Genomic DNA, 13,808 nt, shown 5'->3' on the forward strand with positions numbered 1-13,808 from the left:
GTCTTATAGATTTGCCTTTTCTGGACATTTCATATAAATGGCATCCTATGTATACAGTCTTTTGCATCTGGCTTCTTTAACCTAACATAGGGTTTTCAAGCTGTATCTGTGCTGTAGCAAGTATCAAGAGTATGTTCCTTTTTATTGCTGAAAACATTTCATTTCCATGGATATACCATATTTTGTTTATCCATTCCTCAATTAATAGACATTTTGGTTTCCACTCTTTGGCTATTGTGAACAATGCTGTTGTGAACCTTTCATACAAGTCTTTGTGTTGACATGTTTTCATTTCTCTTGTGTATGTACCTACCTAAAGGTTGGAAATGCTGGATAATATGACAAAGTTATGTGTAACTTTTAAAGAAATTTCCATACAGTCTTTCAAAGTGACTGATTTTACATATGCACCAGCAATGTACAAGGGTTAGAGTACCAGTTTCTCCACATCCCCACCAATATTTGTTACTGTCTTTTCTATAGCCATTCTAGTGGGTGTGAAGTTGTATCTGAATACGGCTTTCATCTGCATTTCCCTAATGACTGATGATGTTGAGTCTATGCTATTAGCTGTGCATATGTCTTTGGTAAAATGTCTATTCAAATATTTTGCCCATTTTAAAAAAGTGGACTGTCTTATTGAGTTGTAAGAGTTCTTTATATATTCTGTATTTATTTTCTCTAAGATTGTGGGTTTGTCATCTTACAATATTTGTTAATGCTCTATTTTGAGTGCAAAATACTCTGATTTTGATAAAGTGTAATTTAACTATTTTCTTTTATGGATTTTCCTTTTTTGGCCTAATCCAAGGTCACAAAGACCTTAGACCTATGTTTTCTTCTAAAAGTTTTATAGTTTTAGCTCTTACATTTAGGTGTATGATTCATTTTGAATTAATTTCTCATGTATGATAAATGTCTAAAGTCATTTTTGCATGTAGGTATCTAATTATCCCAATACTATTAATGTTTGCTGAAAAGGCTGTCCCTTCCCTATCAAATTGCTTTGGCACATTTGCAAAATATCAATTGATCATAAATGTAAGGTTTTATTTCTGGATTCTTAATTTTGTTCCTTGATCTATGTCTTTCCTTATGCCAATACCACATTATGTTGACTACTGTTGCTCTAGAGCAGTGGTTCTCAATAAAGGGATAATTTTGCCCTGCATCCCCCAATGTCTGAAGACATGTTTGATTGTCATGACCTGGGGGGGGGGGGATGGTGCTATTGGCATCTAGTGGATGGAGGTCAGGAACAAGAGACAGTATTTATTAGCTACATTATTTCCCCCTGAAAATAGGTCACTCTCCTGTTTCTTTGTATATCTTATATTTCTTTAAATTGAAAACTGGACATTTTAGGTAATACTGTAGCAACTCTGGATTCTGATCTGATCTCCTCCACCCAGGGAGGTGGTGATTGTTGCTACTGCCATTTTTCTGTTTTTTTGTTTAGTGATTTCCCTGGACTAATTCTATAGAGATCACCTTTCCTGGGGTGTATGACCACTGATATCTCTGCTCAGTGTTGTATGTTTTAAATCTTATTTATATTTTTAAATACGTCTTCCTAGGAGTAAGCCCTGCATCAGCATAGCTTAGTGATCAGCCAGTGATTTGTCAGAAGTTGTGCTCAAATATCTTTAGCCAGTAAGGGCTTCCACCCTTTGCCAGTGGATCTGTGTGTAGGTGGTGGAACACATTCAAACTGTGTGCATCTTACAAGTTCATGTAGCTTTTATTTTACCTTGGGCCCTCACTAGTGATAACTGCCTGGGTCTGAGTCCTCACATTCAGCCAGGAATGTATACAGATAGCTAGGGCTCTCTCTAGTCTCCCCTGAATATATATTCTGCCTTGCTCTTGCTTGCAGCCTTCCAAACCACCAGGGACATGTGGCAAGGTGCACCATGTTTGTGTCATTCCATGGACCTATCTCCCTGTTAAATTTCTGGCCAGTCTGCCAACTGTTGCTTGTCCCAACCAGAACCAAAACCTCAGGCTAGCTACATTGATCTTTCCAGTTCTTTTGCCACTGAGATTGCTATTTCTAACAATGCCCAGGAGAATGGAATTTTTCTGCACTCGCTCCCCTCCAGCTTGTCCTGCCTGGGAGAACTGCCATGCTGATGGAGCTGGAAAGACATGGGAGCAGCCCTAGGCTGAAATACTGCAGACGCACTGTTCTTACCCAAAGGTCAATAATTTTTCTTGAATAAATGCTTCTGATTTCTTGTATGTCTTTGCTCAATTTCTAGAAAGTTCGTCTATGTTATTCCTTTGGGGGAAGAGATTTGCTCCTCACTCTGCCATTTGCCATTCCAGGAATAAGTAGAAGATGGATGGATGGATGGATATTTTTATTGACATTCTTTGTAAATGCCTCTAGAAATTTTAGCTTTAAAGCCTTGCTCTTCCCACCTGAAAGGACTTTATCCACTTCTATCAAAATTCTACTCATTTTTTTGTGTTCTCATGTAATGAAACTTTTACAGAACCTTCCCCAACTTTCCTAACTTTGAGCGATTTATTCCATTGTACATCCATTGTTCTTGTTCTTAAATTTCTTATGATTTATCACATACTACCTTACATTTATGTGTGAACATGACTTTATGTCCCCTACTAGCTTGTCAGACGTTTAAGGACATAGTATGGTAGTCATCTTTTAACCCACTTAACAACTTATATATCTGTCGAATAAGCACCCATTTCTCAGACCTCAGTACTCTCCACCAGATCAGGCTACTCCATTTAAGGGTCCATTTCTCTTGATTTGGAGTTTTCTTGCAGCCAAACTTTATCAAAGCCTATACACTAAGAAAAGTCTAAACATTCGAAAAGGGATATGTCATGTATTGTGTCCTTTTTATGCAAATGTGGGAAATACACAGTGCAGCTGGTGCACAGACTATCAGAAGGGCCTAGTGGGAGGAACAGGGATCTTCGACTTAGTCAGGAGTCCAAAATTGTAGTCTATTATCTTCCTCTGAATGATTGTAGGGCCTTAGTCAAGTTATTCAACTTCTCTGGACCTCCGTGTATTTTCTATAAAATGAGGAACCTGGACTAGAAAATTTGCATGTGATTCATGAGATAATTAATATGGTTATTATATAGCACACACATTTATTGAACTTTTACCTTCTGTTTCCAGAAGCTCTAGTACGCTTCAAGTATACAGAAATCAAAATAAAATCTCCATCCCCAAACAGGGATTGGCCTGCTTAATATTGTGACAAATGCTCTAAGAGAGGAATGGACTCCATATTATAGGGGCAGAGTAGGAGGAGCATCTCATCAAGCTTAGGGTAGGTTTGGGAGGGGAGAAGATAATCAAGAAAGATTCTTCAAGAACCAGACATTCGAACTGAATTTCACAAGGAAGTAGAGTTTGAAGGTAAGGGGGAATGAGCTATTTGATAAGGCACAGATACCTGAAGAAGGAAGGGATATGAGATCCAAAGCACAGGTAGGAAGACTAGCCTTGAACTTGAGAAAGTACACCCATTTCACTGAGACCCATAAAACAGTCCTCTCATGCAGTCCTTTTCAAGCCCTGAGATTGCATTGTCCATGAGCCAGGGTGGGCCAATAGGGGCACCCACCAAGATCCCAGGAGTGGCTGTCCCTTCTGAAAGTCTAGTTTCAGTCATCCGCCAATATCAAGGAACCCATGAGATACACAGAATGAATGTTATTTAGGGAGAGGTTAAGGGAGTCCCCTGGAAATATCTTTCAAAAATACTCATCAAAACTTTGGATGACTCCAAAACAAATTAGCATGGGCACAGTATTTTGAAACAGTTCAGCAGTAAGTAGCCAGAAATGTATGCCACCACAGGGTGCTAATCTCAAAAATTTTTCTTTTTAATCTTCAGCTATTTGAAGCCTGGGAGGCTTGAGATGCAGTGAAACCTCTTGCTTAAGTTTTTCAACACACCCTGACGTTGATTAATGGACAGATGCCACAGCTCTTGGCTGCTCAGGAAAACCTGTTACTAAGAAATTGCTGGGACCTACAGCAGCCTCAGCACAGGGTTCCGCCCACCCCTCGGCTCATGCCCCACTGAAACCAAGTCAGTAATGAAATGTTTGCCAAACAGAAGACAAATATTGCCTAAAAAAGACTTTTCCATTTCTTTCCTAATATGACCTCCCTTCCTTTAAAGGCTTTGAACTAATAGGTAAGACTTATTAGAAGATGAAAAACATCTCATACCAGAAGATAGACCTAGAAAAATTCTAATTTAAACCCTACGAATGATTTTAGCTCACGTAGACAATCGATATGTTGTGAAATAGTGCATTTAATGACACTTTATAAGTCAAATTCAAATTGCTCGCAGTTATTTATACAACTCTGCTTAAGTCCTTTTGGAATTATTTTTTCTTTAAACATTTATTGAACATCTATGTGTCAAGAATCGTGCAAGGCACTGAAGATACAGAGCCAACTTTGACACTTAACTTGTGGATCTGCTGGGCTAGAAGAAGATAGATTGGCAAGCCAAAAATTATGTTTTCCAGTAAAGGTGTGTACCAAATGCTCCCAGAGTTTAGAAAAGAGAAACTGCTGCTGGTGGGGAGGCAGGAGGATGTGACAGCAACACAATTACTGATAACCAGCCCTGATCAAGTCTTCCCCGTCTGTGAAGCCTGGGGAAGTGAGTTTTCTAAGCAAAGACTAGGTTTGAGGGCTGGGTTTGTACCTTTTGGAGCAGGCAGAGCTACTTGGTGGTGAAGAAAGAATGCCGAGGAACCCAACCATCCTCACTCGAGCTTTCAGAGAGGAAGCATCTGACTGAACTTTGGGGAATGAGAAGTTTGTTGGACGTGGCAGGAGTCCAGTTGCAAGACACAAGGGAAAGTCATTCTAGGAAAAGGAATATGATCTTCAATATGATCATATTTAAGATGCTGAGGCAAGGTGGGATTACACTTTAGAGCAACCAGTCCTTCCAGGCAGAGCTGCATGACATGTTTGCATGAGCTGGGGGGAGTAGAAGGGGAGGGGACCCAAGACGTGACAGGGGCCCAGTCACCTGAAACCTTGTGTCTGCTGCAGAGAGTTTGGCTTTTACGCTGAGTGAGATAGAAGCCCCTGGAAGACTGAGCAAGGCTCAGTGTGATCAGCTCTGTGCTTGTAGGGTCCTCTGGCTTCTGTGTGGAGAACAGATTGTTGAGGGACAGTTTAGAGGCTACCGAAATAATCTGAGTGAGGAATGGTGGTGACTCAGACCAGTGGCGAGGACGGTGATTGGGTCTATAATTTGAAGGTAAAGCTGACGTGATCTGTTCGTGGGTGGGGGTGAATGTGAAAGAGAGAAAGGGCAAGGTTGACTGCAGAGTTTCTGACCTGAGCACCCGGGAGAATGGAGTTACCACTTACCGAATGGGAATGATTAATATTTAGGAGGGGTGAAATTAGAAATTTGTTCTTGAACATGTGAATTTTGCAATTCCTGCTAGGGCAAAGCTGCAGAAAGCTCGAGGCACAGGCTTGGAGACTGGATGGGAACCAGGGACTCAGGAAGCCAGGACACAGAAACCCCTGGGCAGGAGGCCACTGTCAGACACAGCCTCCATCGTGGGACTATTGCAGACCTGTTCTTAGTGGCCCCTTGCTTTGCAGCCTCATGTGAGGTTGGAAGTTTGCGTTTGGTGAACAGTGGAGAAGGGTCCGATTCCTTTTTCTGGCTGGCAGGGGCAAGGAGCTTTCTGTCCATCGAGAATCATGTAGTAGGGGTTTCCCTAAAATTTGGAAGTTCTAAGTGCCGGCAAGAAACAACAACAGAAAAGACAGATATTCTGTAAAGTCAAACACTAGGGATTCAAATCCCAGGTCTGGTGCGTATTCACTTGGTGACCACGAGCCACAAATCCAACATGTCTAAGTCTCAATCTTCTCATCTGAAAAATGGGATAATAATACCTCTCACAGGGTGGTTGGGAGGATTAAATAGCTTGTCCCACATGGCACCACTAGGCCAGACCAGCTGAGGTTCAGACCAGCCTTGCTTCCTGAACAGCTGTCCTGCTGGATGGGAGCCCAGACCAAGGAGTCGGGACTTCACTCAGAGACCCACCACTTGGCTCCAGCCTTGCTCAACAACTCCCAGTCTACCAACGCTTTTATAGGTAGAGGGTGGTTGCCGTACATCCTGTGATGACTATAAATCCCTCTATAATCCAGGCTCTCCTCATTCAGATTAACAATAATGCCCTTGTATCCCAAGCCCCTCTAAAATGTCAGGCACCCTGCTAATCGCATTGCAAACATCATCTCATATAATCCTCCTAACAGCATGAGGTAGGTACTATGATCACTCCCACTTTCAGATGAGGAAACAGCCTCAGAGAGGCTAAGTAGCTTCCCCGTGGTCATTTGAAATGAGAACGTATACTCCTGACCGCTAGCCATACCACCTCTGACACGGGCTGATGGAGTCCACCTGCGGACCCAGCGCTGGCCACTTTAGCTTAAGCAGGAAGCCAACCTTCCCTGAGAGCCCACTGGAAAAGGTAGAGGGATCCTGCAGTTCCCTTCAGAGTTGGGTGGGCCCCTTCTTCCCCATCTTGGTCCAAGCGTGCTGCTAGGCCTGGGTGAGTCCAGCTGGAGCACTGGGTTGCCCACGGGGATCTGCACCTAACAGATCTCAGAAGCCTGGCCAGCCTCCGCCCTCAAGGGCTCACTGGGGTGCCCTGTGGTCCTGAGGTTCCTCCCTGTTCGGGCTGTGACTTACAGGAGCTGTGCTGCCCAGGGTCCCTGAAGAGCTCAGGAATGAGGAGAGGACTAGGCACCGCTGGAAGCTTCCAAGGCTTGTCAAAGATACTCTCTTGAAGAGGGCACCCATGTGTGACACAGTGTGTGCCATTGCCTTTGGGCATTCAGGGCCCAGCACACTTCAGACCAAATACTGGGAAACGCAGCCCTGTTTGTGGAGGACAGGAGGGAAGCAACTCACACCTGGCTCCAGCGGAGATGGCACGTTCCATTTCATGAAACAAGAAGCACAAAATGAAACATTCTGAAGGTTGGGTGTTTTTCCACTTGGCAAACATCTATGATTTATAGGGCAGATGTTACTCGTCGCTCACTCTAGTCCTTTTCTTCTTCCTCCACCCACACTCCCTGTCAGCCCAGCTCAGGCTGAGGGCCTAGATAAGCTGTACACACTCAGCTCACAAGGTCTTGCCCCCTTGGTGGAGGAACCAAGGGAGACCGCATGGAGAGGAGAACGCCCGACTTCACCCAGAGCCTGCCCCTAGGCTCCTAGGCCAGCAAAGTTTCTTAAAAGTAAGAACAGAGAGGCAGGGTCCTCCTTGGCCCCTCCAGGACCCAGGAGATGCCAGAAGGGACCTCGGTTTCCTGGTTTCCCAGCAATATCAGGAGAGCAGAGGATGCAAAGGGCAAAACCACCCAGCCATGTTAGCCGCAGACTGAGTTTCCCATAGCTTTCTCCTTCTTGGGCTTGAGAACCACCAGTCTCCTCCTAAAATAAACTAGAATTTTTTAAAAAAAATCTAGCTTTAATGGGTCCTAGATACTGTCCTTGAAGATAATTTGCTAATTAGGAAACCAAAAAAGGAAAGAAAATGGGAGACAGAGGAAGCTCTTTTAAAAATTCATTCATGCAACTTTTGTTTATTTACAAAGCACATTCAGGAATCATTAGTGCCAAGTTACTGGAGTGTTTACAAAGATTAGGTATATTTAGCCCCTACCCTTAAGGACCTATCACTATATTGTCATTTCAACTTTGTTCTCAGGATGCTTTGAATCAGGAAAATTGCCCTGGAAAGGGCTTCATTCCATCTAGGCTTCTTGTCAGTAAAATTTAAATCTGGGTTTTTAGGCAAAAGTGACTCAGCTAACAATTAGGCTAAAGACATTTTTAATTAGAGTTAGCTGAGTCAATATGGGTTTAATTCAACTGAGCAAGCACTGAGTGAGCGTCCGTTATATGGCAGGTACTAGGCTAGGCACCAGGGGTGTGGAGGTGAATAAGATACAGTCCCTGTTCTCAAGAAGGTCACAGTCTAAATATATCCCAACTACAAGGTGAATTACATGCCATAAAAAGGCATGACATGCTGTGGGCAGAGAGAGTAAAACCATGTGGATGGAAATTCTGAACAAGTTGGCCTTAGACAGTTAAAACAGCCCTCCTCAATTCTGCACCCTCTTCTATCTGTCCTATCCTCTTTTTCTCTTCCCAGCCAAGTCCATTTATGTAATCATTCAACCAGAGATTCACCAAATATTTATGTCCAGGCACCATTCTAGACCAGGGATGCAGCAACGAGTAACACAGATAAAGGCCTAACAATTTGCATACATTCCAGTAGGGAAGGGATGGGTAACAGATACCAACAAGTGAATAAATAAATATATCATCATGTCAGTGATGATGAGTGCTGTAAATTAAAACAGGGTGGAGGAGATAAATAGTACAAATGGGGAAGGCATGTGTATTCCATCTCAAATACAGTGTTAGAGAAGGCTTTTCTGAGGTGGGGACTTTTGAGCAAAGACCTGAATGAAGTGGCAGACAAGCCTGGGAGCTCTGGGGGAGGAGTACTCCAGGCGGAGGAAAGGGCAGAGGTAGAAACATATTTGAGTGCCAGGTGGCAGGAGCATCATGAATGAGCAGAACAATAGCAAAGGAATGAGGATGGAGACGAGGCAAGCGGGGACCAGGTCTGGAAGGGCCACACCAGGAGGTGGGATCATGTTCTAAGGGTGATGGGAAGCCACTGGAGGATTTGGATAGGGACTCAGATGATCAGATTTGTGTTTTTAAGAAATGCTTATGACTGTGGGGTTGAGAATAAACTGTAGAATGTCAAGAGGGGAAGCCAGGAGGACTTGTGAAATCTTTTCAATTTGAGAAACAAAAATAGAGTTGACCTTTCTGATATAGGGAAATAGCAAGAGGAGTAATGCTGGGGCGGGGGACTTCCAGGCCTTAAGTTTGGACGTGGAAAGTGTAAAAGGCTGTTAGATAGCTGAGTGGAGATACAGAGAAGGCAGCTGGGATACTTGGACCTGAACTTCAAGGAGCAGGTTAAATAAAAAGAAATCCATGTCTAAACGTACTGTAGTGAAATGACAAAACATCCAAGATGGGGAGAAGACCTTGAAAGCAGCCAGAAAGAGAAGACAGATCACTTGCAAAGGACAGTTAGGATGACACTAGCTTCTCAACAGAACAATAGAAGCCAGAAGTTGGACCATGAAGGGTTGAGTGAAAATAGCTGTCAACTTGGATTTGTGTACTTCTCGAAAAGTGTTGTTCAAGAATAAGGGCAAATTATATATCGGAAACAAAATTGAGAGCATTTACCACCAGGAGAACTATTCTAAAGAATACAATTCAAGGAAGAAAGTGATGTCAACAGGATGGTATGATGTACAAGGCAAAATGGGAAGCACATAAATGGTAACTATATCAATAAACTCAAAAATGTCTTTGCTGAGTTACAAAATATTCTAAACAGCACTATGTGAGTTCAGAGAGGGAGGAAGAGAGCTGAATTCTAGGAGAGGAAGGAAGATGTAGTTCAACCTTAAGACTTTAGGTTAAATATGTATGGTAAACTTTGAAGGTAACCACTGAAAGACCAGAAATAGCACACAAACATTCCAAATGTGTAAAGAGAGAGAAAAAAAGAAACAAAGGAAATAACTTGATGAATTTTTTTAAAAGGCAAAAATGGAGAAAAACAGAAATTATCAGGTTAAAATAAAACCGTGATAGGCTATTAATGCCAGGCAAGACTAAATGATAAGGACATGGAAAAGTTAAGTGCCCCCATTGAGGGGTTTAACATAAGAGAGTGACTCATCAGACTTGTGCTTTAGAAAGATGAGACTGCCTGGACCATGGAGTGTGGACTAAGGGACGAGACAGGAAGCCGGAATAACCATTAGGAAGCTTCACCATCATCTAGGCTGGGAATGATGAATGCCCAAGCTGAGGCTCTGGCAGCGACAGCAGGGATAGGCAGGGTGAGCGGGGGAGATGAAAAAGACACGTCAGTTATCCTAAGATAAAGCCCCAAATGGCCATGCCCTTAAAGTCAGAATGACAGCCTCGGGCCTCTGATCTCAAACAGGGACACATAAGCCCTTGTGCCGAAACCAGACCTGAATTCTGAGCTCAACGTCAAGGCCTCCGGAACTGTGAGCAGCTGACCCTTTTTCACTTACAAGTGACACCGTTAGTGCTCTAAGCAGCCTGGGCCTTCTAATCCTGCTGTTGAGGGAGGAGGTTGTCAAATTGTCACATTGAAACCCCGTCTCTGGAATTGTCATTTGAGACTCTGCTCTCTGAAAAACTAGAAAAACACTGGAGGAGAGAGAAACACACACACACACACACACACACACACACACACACACACACACACACACAGAGTATCTTAGAACTACCAGCGCTAATGTTATCGCAGTAAGATTTCCTCCCTCTCGAACAAAACTTGGATGATATCAAAAACCCTGCTCTCACAAGTCCTTCACACTTCACCATGTGAGGAGATCTTATTATTTTATTAAGCTGGACGTGTTATTATGTCTCACATTTCCTCTTACTGGTGAGGAGACACCAACCTAGAAATTGATGTGGCTTGCCCAGGATCATTCAATGGTCAGTGGCAAAGCTGAGAATGGAAACCAGCTTGTCTGGTGTGGAGCCAACTTTTTCTGCTGTCAGGTGTGAGAGCTTGTTTTTGTGGTGAGAGGGAGCAGTGGAAGGGAAACTGGGCAACTCCAGACGATATTTCCACCCAGCCCCACCCACTAGTCTTTCTTCTTTGGTTTGTGTGTTTTTCCAACAAAGAAGGAAAATTTTTAGATAAATATAAAACCTGGCATTTAGGTTTTCACAGATTTCTCAGTTCAAGAGGCTTTTAAAAGGCAATTCCTGCGGGGTGGCGGGCACAACATCCAACTAATAGCAGTTCCTGAGAGAGGAAATAGAGGAGAAAAATCATCAAAGAAATAACGATAATTTTTTCAAACTAAAAAACATGAACTTATGCATTGAAAGGATTCTGAGTGCCCATCACAAAAGATGAAAATAGACTACATATGTGAAACTGTGACATTTCTGAACGCTGTGAACAAAGAAAAAATCTGAAGAGCTTCTAAAGAGGGTCAGTTGCATAGAAGTCAGATAAAAAGGATCAGAAACAGAATAGGTTTAGATTTCTCAATAGTAACCCCGGAAGCAAGAACATATAGAACATTACTTTCAATATTCTGTGGGAAAATTATTTCCAACCCAGAATTTTATATTTGGTCAAACTATCAAGCAAGAGGCTAAAATAAAGAAAGACATTTTCAGACAAGCAAGGTCTTAAACATTTACCACCTAATAACAGATGCTGAAGAATAGCAAGCTAAAATTGGTAATTGGCTGAAGCCAAAAATCCCCATTATTGAATGAACTTCTGAGACACATGACTAAACCAGAAATTTTATTTTTAGAGTTGACTTAGTAATATAATTTTATTATTAAACATTTTAGAGGTCAAGTTTTAAAGTTTTGTATTATAATGCAAGAATGATATTTTGTCAGCACATCAAGATGCTAGATTACTCCTATGATCATTATATATGTCATACAAACAGATGCTCACTTTTAACTGAGGTTTCTTAGAAGAGCAGCTATTTTTATTGACTCCTCTCCAGCACAGGGTACCCCCGATGGTAATGATGCTCCCAACATATTAATCTTTTCTTTTCTCTGTTGTAACTAAGGTACTGCTTATTTCAAGTCCTATTTGAAAATCTGGTTGCTGATGAAGATGTCATTTGATTGAAGCAGTCCTGCAAAATGAAGTTTTGCACTGTTGGGATATTTTCATACGGAAACTTCAGATTTTTGTTCTCACTTAAATTTGTATTTCTTTAAACCTGGGATAATCAAGTATGGAAATGAAGTAACATAACTGGGTTTCAGAATCTTCTACAAATTTTCATCTGGGGAATTCCCTGGCAATCCAGTGGTTAGGACTCGATGCTCTCACTGCCAGAGCCCAGGGTTTGATCCCTGGTCAGAGAACTAAGATCCCACAAGCTGCATGACGTGGCCAAAAAATAAAAAAAAATAATAAAATAAAGGTAAACAAAGATGATGGAGTTTTGAAGTTGTTAAAAAAATTTTTCATCTGGATCTAAGATTTTATTGCATGCACACCAATTGCAGCATCTTTCCTAGAGAAGGATGAAAAGAGGATTTCAACAGATATAATTTAAGAAAAGGCTGCCCTCTCAAGGTCCATTATTTTGGTTATTTTCTGGCAGATTCCAGCAAATGAATTATTTCGTTGCAACTAACTTTTGGGTATTAGCAAATCCCACCAACTTAGTATTATTACCTGGCAGACAATATTAAGTCATTTAAAAAAGTCAAGTCTTTTTTTTCTGCGGTACGCGGGCCTCTCCCTGTTGTGGCCTCTCCCGTTGCGGAGCACAGGCTCCGGACGCGCAGGCTCAGCGGCCATGGCTCACGGGCCCAGCTGCTCTGTGGCATGTGGGATCCTCCCGGACCGGGGCACGAACCCGTGTCCCCTGCATCGGCAGGCGGATTCTCAACCACTGTGCCACCAGGGAAGCCCAAGTCATTTTTAATATGTAATAGCTGCAGTTCCAACTTGTTTGACCATCTCATATCAATAAATGGCAGATCAATTTCAAAGTCACATAGTTTCTCTTTTACAGAAGAAGAATGATGAAAATGGCCCACTATCTTTTTGCTTCAGCCTGGAATTCTGTTCAAATATACTGTTATAATTCTTAATACACAACTTAAGGAGGTACACGACATTTTTTGCTTGTAATTTCTTCACTTTGATTTTTCTATTGTCAGTCTAAAGATTGGTTTTCTATTCTGTGCATATGTCTTCTATCAGTTTCACCATTCTCTTGGTGAGACTGCCTTTTACTACCCCCACTCCCTGGTCTTACTCCTTGGTAAGCATTCATCATTAATCCATTGTGGTGACAATCTCTAAAAAACAAACTCTTATGCTTGGTTCTGCTTATCTAAATGACTGAAGTACAGGTTACAGAAGTAGCACACTGAATAACATTATGAAAATTTATACTTCCAGTAATGGTGGGATGGTTTGTTGCAGATCAACTTTCCCACCAAGAAAAAGTATAAAAGCTAGACAAAATACAAAAATGCATCTCTTTGAAGGCATCAGAGAGCTAGATACAAGGTACGTGGGACTTGAGTGGCCAGATCCCTGAGAGAAGAAAGATGCATCGAGATGAACCCTGTATTCTGCAGTGCTTTTCTTTGGAGACATTTGCCAATTTAGGAGCAGCACAGAACTGAGAAGCTAGGGAGCTGAACAGAGCTTTCCGTAGTCTAAAAAAGCTGAGGAAAAAAAGATGTGAGTCCTGGGATTACCAAGAACAGGCCATAATAAACACCCCAGATTTCCCATTAGGACCCCCAAGAGCCTGACTCTGGGAGACAGGGTAAACCAGAAATAGATGGTGCTCACAGAAGACTGAAACCCAACCTTGAAGCAGTACAACCCCACACTGGATTAATAGAACCTGTCCTTCCTCTAACTCTATCAGAGAGCAAAAGTAACTCCCCTCCAGAGGAATATAACATCATCCAGAGCCTCAAATCTGCTCTACAGTTTTTTACACATAACAGTCACCATTCAATACCAGGCAAGATAGAAAATAGAACCATGTAACTAAAATCCAAGAGAAAAAAAACCTTACAATATAAACAGTCTCACAGATGATCCAGGTATTGGAGTTTATCAGACAT

The sequence above is a fragment of the Kogia breviceps genome, chromosome 1, assembly GCF_026419965.1.
Source record: "Kogia breviceps isolate mKogBre1 chromosome 1, mKogBre1 haplotype 1, whole genome shotgun sequence".
Classification (NCBI taxonomy): Eukaryota; Metazoa; Chordata; class Mammalia; order Artiodactyla; family Physeteridae; genus Kogia; species Kogia breviceps.